This window comes from Oreochromis niloticus, unplaced genomic scaffold (genome assembly GCF_001858045.2).
Source record: "Oreochromis niloticus isolate F11D_XX unplaced genomic scaffold, O_niloticus_UMD_NMBU tig00007270_pilon, whole genome shotgun sequence".
Classification (NCBI taxonomy): Eukaryota; Metazoa; Chordata; class Actinopteri; order Cichliformes; family Cichlidae; genus Oreochromis; species Oreochromis niloticus.
This window is the reverse complement of record NW_020328457.1, coordinates 1-8,019: the sequence shown is the minus strand read 5'-3', so window position 1 is coordinate 8,019 and position 8,019 is coordinate 1. Positions and strand designations below refer to the sequence as shown.

Genomic DNA, 8,019 nt, shown 5'->3' with positions numbered 1-8,019 from the left:
CAGTGTGCCTTCAATTTTGAAAAAAATCCCAGCAATGGTGTCACCACCAAAGCACTCCCACACCATCACACCTCCTCCTCCATGCTTCACAGTGGGAACCGTGCATGTGGAGACCATCCGTTCACCTTTTCTGCGTCACACAAAGACACGGTGGGTGGAATCAAAGATCTCAGATTTGGACTCATCAGACCACAGCACAGATTTCCACTGGTCTAATGTCCACTCCTTGTGTTTCTTGGCCCAAACAAATCTCTTCTGCTTGTTGCTTTTCCTTAGTCGTGGTTTCTTAGCAGCTATTTGACCATAAAGGCCTGATTCACACACTCTGAACAGTTGATGTAGAGATGTGTCTGCTACTGGAGCTCTGTGTGGCATCTATCTGGGCTCTAATCTGAGCTGCTGTTAACTTGCGATTTCTGAGCCTCGGGACTCGGATGAATGTATCCTCAGCAGCAGAGGTGACTCTTGGTCTTCCTTTCCTGGGGCGGTCCAGTTTTGTCATAGCGTTTTTTCCTGACTGCACTTGGGGACACATTCAGAGTTTTAGCAATTTCCCAGACTGACTGATGGCTGTCATTTCTCTTTACTTACCTCATTGGTTGTTGCCATATTATAAATTAATACAGTTGTCAAACAGGGCTGTCAGCTGTGTAACCAACCTGACTTCTGCACAACACACCTGATGGTCCCAACCCCATTAAGAAGGCAAGAAACTCCACAAATGAACCCTGACAGGCACACTGTAAATGAAACCATTTCAGGTGACTACATCACGAAGCTCCTTGAGATAGATGTGCTTGAAGCTGTTGTCCTGTGAGCTGCCTATCACACAAGCTGTTAACTCTCAGAACCTTGTCCTGTGATTCAGTCGTGTCTTTGGGTCTGCAGACCTCTTCCTGTCACAGTTTGTTTCTCAGTGCGTTTGATGGTGAAGGAAACTGTACTCACTGACACTTTGACTTTCTTTGTCAGGAACAGACCTACATTTTTAAGTGTTATGATGGTCTCTCTTCTTCCACTGTAATGGTCTTTTTCTCACCATTTTTGTAGCAACACACTACTTACTGCAGTACAGTACTGTTCAGCTGATGCTCACAAGGGTATGGCACCAACACTGCTTTATGCAGACAGAGGGGGTTGGAATTAATCCAAGTTGGAAACACCTGTAGGAATTAGTAGCAGCAGCTTTCAAGGCTTGATCAACCTTCACTGCTGCAGAACAGCTTTGAATTGTTAACCCATGTTGTGTCCCTGAAAAGGCCTTTTGGTATAATTCTGAAATGTACATTATTTTTCAGTTTTGGGTAACCTAACCCTCTGGCAGCTCACCACTTACCTTTGTACCATTTCAAGCTATTTCATTGGACTTTAACGACATGAACTGCAACAAATAACTGGAAAAATAGGGACTTTTAACAGGTAGTGTGTAAAATACACACCATTTTTCTGTTAGGCTGTTCTGCTGAACAGCTGATGAGCTGATGCATGGGATCTATGTGTTTGTGTTTCTGCCCTCCTCTTCCTCAGATGGCTCCTGTTCACCTGGTTTCTGAAATCAACACACATTCAAAGTGCTAAAACTTGCTATCACTGAAGAAATTAACACATAATTTGCCTTCAAAACAAGCAAAAATTCCAGAGTAGTCAGAAGAATTCCACTCGTTTTGTTATTTTTAAATGAAAATAACTTACAGCGAGGTCTTCTATGAGTTTATCTTCAAAGTAGTGCTCCTCTGTCTCCATCCAGGACTTTTCATAGCCCTGCAGGAACAAGTTTACAGCCCGGTGCCTAGTATGAGAGAGATACATGGATGACTAATAACTGTTTATCTACCCATCTTCTGCTGCTTATAAAGGGCTGCACTGTAGGTGCAACATATATCCACAACCTTTCCTCACTAGCCCGAGGTGTGGCTGTAGAGTGGGGGGAAAATAATAAAGTGCAGAATTTTAAATATTTCTTCTTCATTTTACATGTGTGTGTGTTTGAGAACATACCTTGGCAAGTTATAGAGTGGTGCATCCTGAAGCAAGCGACGACATCTCTCTTCCTCTGTTTTGAAAGCAGTTTGTGCCACACAGCCTTCTTACTGCGCTGAGGATGCTCCACCTGAAGACACAACTGACCACTCAGTATACTAGATATTAGTGGTGTACCTTACCATCTGGAAGCCATATTATCCTGGAGAAGTATGTGGTCAGCTTTAATGAAGACCAATCAGCTAGTTTAAGAGGACCGTGGGGTACCTTAAAGCTATACTCTCTACGTTGGACAAAAATGCGCAAAATCAACTCACACTTGAATATATAGACCTGCTCCAGGTGGAAGAGACATGACCAATATCCAGGATTCTCTCCACAGTCTTCTCTGGGTCAGTAGTATCCTCATAGTGGTTTGGGAGGTCTCTGTACAGAGCCATCTGCCACGAATTGCTGGGTCCTCTGACTTTGTAAGACACACAGAGGAAATGCATGACTCTATTGGCCCATTCACAAGGTTAAGCACCTTTGTGAATATATAATATATAGTACCAACCAACATCTACAACTGGTTTACATCTGTCTCGACTTTAACAAAACAAAGCCAAAACAGAAACACCACATGTAAAGCTCATGATTCAGTAGCTTGTATAACTACCTTGCTGGCAATAACTTGAATTGGTTGTTTTTTGTATGACTTCGTAAGTCTTTAAAATCATTGTGCAGAATTTGGCCCACCCTTGTTATAACGTTGCTTCAGTTGATTTAGGTTTGAAGCCATTCATTTACGCACAGCACTCTTAAGGTCCTGCTACTTTCAGTATTTCAGTCACTCTATAACTTCAGATTCAGTTCTTTCTCCTGCTGGTGTGTTTGGGATCATTGTCCTGTTCCTGACCCAGTGTGGGTGAAGCTTTAGCTGTCAAGTAGATGGCTTCACATATGACTCTGGAATATACAGTGTATCAAAAATAAATCATACACTTTCAAAAGGCTGTATTTTAAGCTTACACTAAATTTAAAATACATGGCTGATATAAAGTTTTACATACAAAATGTTCAATGTTTATGAATAATCAATGAAATACGTCATCCCATAGTTTCACTGTATCACTGCAGCCACTGCTGTTGTAATGCAATTGTTCCGGGTGAATGGCTGCAGAATGAAAGCACTTTGAAATCGAATGATTCTTTTGATACAGCCTGTACTCTCCCGTACAGACGAGTTTAGTGATGTTAGTGGGATAGGGGCTATGTGGAGTGATAGAGTTCCTTCAATCACTTGTTGACAGATTGAATTTCCTATTCTATATCTTTCGATAACCTATGATATCACTGTGAAGTAGCCTTATTTATCTTATGGACATAAAGGTTCATCAGTTCGTTTAGTCCTCTTACTCTAGATTGTGTGAAATTTAAACTGAATCTGAGTACTTGACTCTAAATTTGCGAGTTTGCCCACCGACCATCAAAATCGAATCACTTCATCCTTGTGCCAGATTTGAAGAATTTCTCTTAAACCAGTCCTTTGACATTACTTTCACAAGAATAAGATAAACTGACAACAACCTGACACCATGGCAAAATCTAAGCCCAGAGGCATAATGTGTAAGTATACTTTAAGTAACTTGTGTCCTTTTCTTACCTTTCCTTGTAAATGTAGGTTGTTCCTGATGACCTCTCGAACTTCGTCCTCTGTGTCTTTCTGCAAAAGAATTATTAACTTCGATCAAACAACAGGTATTCTGTGACCTACAAAATCCTATCAAAGATGTCATGAGCAAAAATATTTATTCAGTAATTAGTAATGAAAATTTTACAAAGCTAAGGCAGAGTTATTTTGCTGTTACAAAGGTTACCTCAGGAATACCAATACTGCAAATAATTGATTGTTATGTCATACACCTCACCCCAACCAGTCATGGTAGATTTTTAAAAACAAATAGACATGTAAACATTATATCAAGCAAATATAGAATAGAATAGAACAGAATAGCTTTTTATTGTCACTGTTACAAGAACAGTGAAAGGCAGTTTGGCATCTCTCCGTGTGTGTAGAGTACACAATAGCGAATGTATTTACACAATAACAGACAAATTTACATTTACACAAGAAAAGATATGGTTGGTGCACCAGTTATTGGTCGTGTCCAAATTCATGGGCTGCATCCTCCTGAGGACCCGGCCTGAGCGGTCTACGTGGGCCGGGTCCTCAGAAGGTCGGGTAGGCCGGAAGTAAATGGCTGGGGAAATTGGACGGTCTAGCTTCTGGTTAGCGTCACCGCTGTCTCGGTGGAGTTGAATAAACTCGGCCGCCTGCTCCTTGCTATCTAAATTAAACAGGACGCTGGCGTAAACTGTCGACCATCTCACACTTTTGTTTAATTGTTTTCTGTTTGACGTTTGGTCAGCTGTGAGAAACCAAGGAGGAACCCACCCGGGGATTAATAAGTTTTTTTTATCTAATCTATCACTTAATCTCAGCCAAACCGATTTACTGACGAACAAATAAAACACTGAAAAAGCCAAACAATATCATTTCTAGCTTGTCTAAGTGACTTACGTTTAACCAGAGTAGCGAAAGTCCCGGTGATCTGAAAATGACGTGCCGGGAGTTGTGCCGTTCTCGGCGGCTTCAGTGGCCCTGGAGCTCCCGGCTAGCTATCGAGCTAAAAAAAAAAAAAAAAAAAAAAAAAAAAAAGAAGAAGATAAATATACCAGAATTGCGCCCATTCCATTGGCCGCCCTCGTGGCTCATGGGAAAGTGACAGGCCCTATGGCGGAGATTGAAGACAGGGGCAGTGGTTCGAATCCCATGCGGACCATTTGTTGGGGATACATACCAAACAAACAATAATAGTCCCTGCTCTGAAATTCACCTGCTACGCTTGCTTAGAAGCCTACAGGCGAGCCTATAGACGGGCTCTCTCTGCCTTTTTACCGCTGTCCCAAAATCCCTCAACTTTTACCTCATATTGCTTCTTAGCCTTGCTACCCACCGCCAAACACGCCAGGCATTGTCGCTTTCTCAATCTCTTCTTCACGTCTGAACAAACGCTCAATTTTGCCTTCATTAACACAAATTATACATCAAAACGTAGGTATTTTCTTGCCTTCACAAAATGCCACCGTCATTATCGCAGGAGTTGCCGTTTTCTCGCAAATGGCCTCCAAGCAACACAAAGTCAGAAACGTCCCCATTCAAAGTCTATGGAGACTTCAGTGAAAATGACAGCTGCAATGAGCTCTTTAGCTTTTGATTACAACTTATCCACATTTCTTTGCGGACAATCCTGCATGTCACAAATAAATGACACAAAGCTCATCTGTGGCTGTGCACCATTCGTGGTGCGTTGGCTCCCTCTACTGGTACGCGCCTCATTCAAATGTCGCCGCACATTTAAAATTGCAGGGTGTCTTTACACTGTCATAGCTCCTAGATAGATTTCTTCAGAGACCTGAAATCGCTGCTGTGATTATTCACCATAGCCTGCTGATTCTTACAGTGAAAGAACAATGTCAACGTATAGCATCGTTGGTTACTTTAATTGTGTTTGTGTTTTTTAAATCAAATCCTACAAAATATAATAAGCAACTTATGGCAGCTCTAGATAAACATGGCATTTACGATAAGTTTCAGTCCGGTTTTCGTCAGTTTCATTCCACGGAGACAGCTCTTCTTAGGGTCTCAAGTGATATCTTGATGGATAATGATGCAGGAAAATGCTCTGTTCTACTCATGTTGGACCTCACATCAGCTTTCGACACAGTTGACCATCACATCCTCATTGAAAGGCTGAAAAATGGGTTGGTGTATCTGGAACTGCTAGAGTGGTTCTCCTCTATCTCCATCACCGATCCTTTTCTGTGGCAGTCTCCGATTTTAGGTCATCCTCTACCTCCCTTACTTATGGTGTCCCTCAAGGTCAGTTTTGGGGCCTTTATTGTTTTTAATTTATCTTCTTCCCCTCCAGCATATAATGGGCTTTTGAGGACATTCTTATCATTGTTATGCTGATGATATTCAGTTGTACATTTCTTTTATGCCCGAGGATTTATCTAAGCTTCAGCGTCTGAATGATTGCTTAGATTTGATCAAACGTAGGACGGCTGCAAATTTCCAGCTCAACGAGGGAAAACCAAAGTCCTCGTATGCGCCCCTGATAGATTCCTATCGCAGATAGTGAAAGCCCTTGGTCCTCCTCACTCTATGTTAAATCCTCTGTCAGGAATTTAGGTGTCACCTTTGACTCCAGTTTCACATTGGATGGGCATGTGAAATCTCTGGTTCGGTCTTGTTTTTATCATTCAAGAAATTGGCTAGGCTAAGCCCGAATTTATCTCGATCTGAACTGGAGATTGCTATACATGCATTTATCTCGTCACGCTTGGATTATTGCAATTCGCTGTTTATGTGTCTTAGCAAAGGTTCTCTGGATCGTCTGCAGGTTGTGCAAAACGCTGCAGCTAGGCTTTTGACACAAATCCTCCAAGTACTCACATGTGACACCGTTGTTATCTCAGTTACACTGGCTTCCTGTTAAATTTAGAGTCGATTTTAAGATCCTGGTCTTGACCTACAGAGCTGTGCATGGACTGGCACCTGCCTACATCTTGATCTGCTACAGCCTTATGTCCCCAGCAGGTCTTTGAGGTCATCTGATCTGGGCTTACTTGCTATAAAAAAATACTAGAGGAGGACTAAGGGTGATAGAGCTTTTGCCACTGTGGCCCCTAGACTGTGGAACTCTCTCCCCAAGCATTAAGAACTGTGGACTCAGTAGCTGTTTTTAAAAACACAACTCAAAACTCACCTTTTTAAAACTGCTTTTGGTTAATTTTTTGCCTGTTTATTTAGTCTTTTTAAATCTTTTTATGACTTGTAATTTATGTGCAGCACTTTGTGATTCTGTCTTGAAAGGTGCTATATAAATAAAACTTTATTTATTTATTATTTATTTATTAAAACAGGACCAATTGCGACACAAAACCTCTCGCACACTAACACAAACTCTTTATACAGATACAGAGCTTTACATGTATAAATAAGGCAGACAAAAATGCATAAAACACAAGCTATCAACAGATTGTTGGTGGACAGCATGTCACTTTATTTTGGTTTTATCTTGTTTCTTTTTGGTGTAGCCTCACTAAACAAAATGTTTATAAAAATGACCACTTTATTATGAACACTGGCTCAAAATCCACCGTCAGTGATAAAGAGTAGACATCAGAAGCAAGTTCTGCCGACATCATCACACCTCCCACCCTCAAGTGAGGTGGCGGAGAGGAGGCACTTGGAGTTTCGGTCGAGAAGTGTCCGTGTGACTGAGTCCTGTCCCAGCTCTGCTTCAAGGTCTGTCGGTCCAGCTTGTTGAGGGCCTGAGAGCAAAGACGGATATCCTGGACCAGCTCTGACAAACTGTCCAGGTCTTTCACTCTCCAGGGGCCAGAGACCTGACAACCTGCAGGTTAAGCAACAAAGAGACATTTTATTTCATATCCATAATTTCCATTTTTCCCCTATAAATATTTGACATCCAAATGTAGCCTATTAGCTAGCATCCAGTAACGTTTTCTGCTCCATAAAAGGGAAAATTAATTCACAACTAATCAGTTTTTGTTTTGTTTTTTATCTTTAAACCACACTTCTATATTGTAATGTCTGTGTGTGTACTCATCAAGCAACACCTCTGTGCATACATACTAAATGTTCAAACTTAGAAATGTGTCAAAAGAAACAGACGCACAGCAAGACACAAACTGTTGCCAAGTACAACTTTGCACAGGTGATAAAAACATCAATATCATCAAATTGTGAATTAGTGTGAAACGGTGAATCTAAGAATAGGCTCCCAAACAGTCATATCCAGAACAAATTACTTTTAACACATCAATGAGTAAGCAGGCATAGGGATTGGACAGCCTGGTTCTATCACAAGGGCCATAATATATTTGCCACCGCTGAGTTACAGTAAAGATAGGGGCGATAGGCAAGACTTACCTTTACTAGCACTGATGGTTGGAGCACCATCTCAG

The 8,019-nt window shown here is 41.4% G+C and overlaps 1 long non-coding RNA gene across 1 annotated transcript; it reads right to left on the bottom strand.

The window, feature by feature from the left end:
- Nucleotides 1–1,760: 1,760 nt before the first annotated feature.
- On the bottom strand, nucleotides 1,761–2,331 carry LOC112845408 (uncharacterized). The gene is made up of 3 exons (XR_003218214.1): nucleotides 2,298–2,331; nucleotides 1,999–2,110; nucleotides 1,761–1,789 (listed from the first exon to the last, which is right to left on the bottom strand). It is a non-coding gene; the product is annotated as an uncharacterized LOC112845408 (long non-coding RNA).
- Nucleotides 2,332–8,019: the final 5,688 nt, after the last annotated feature.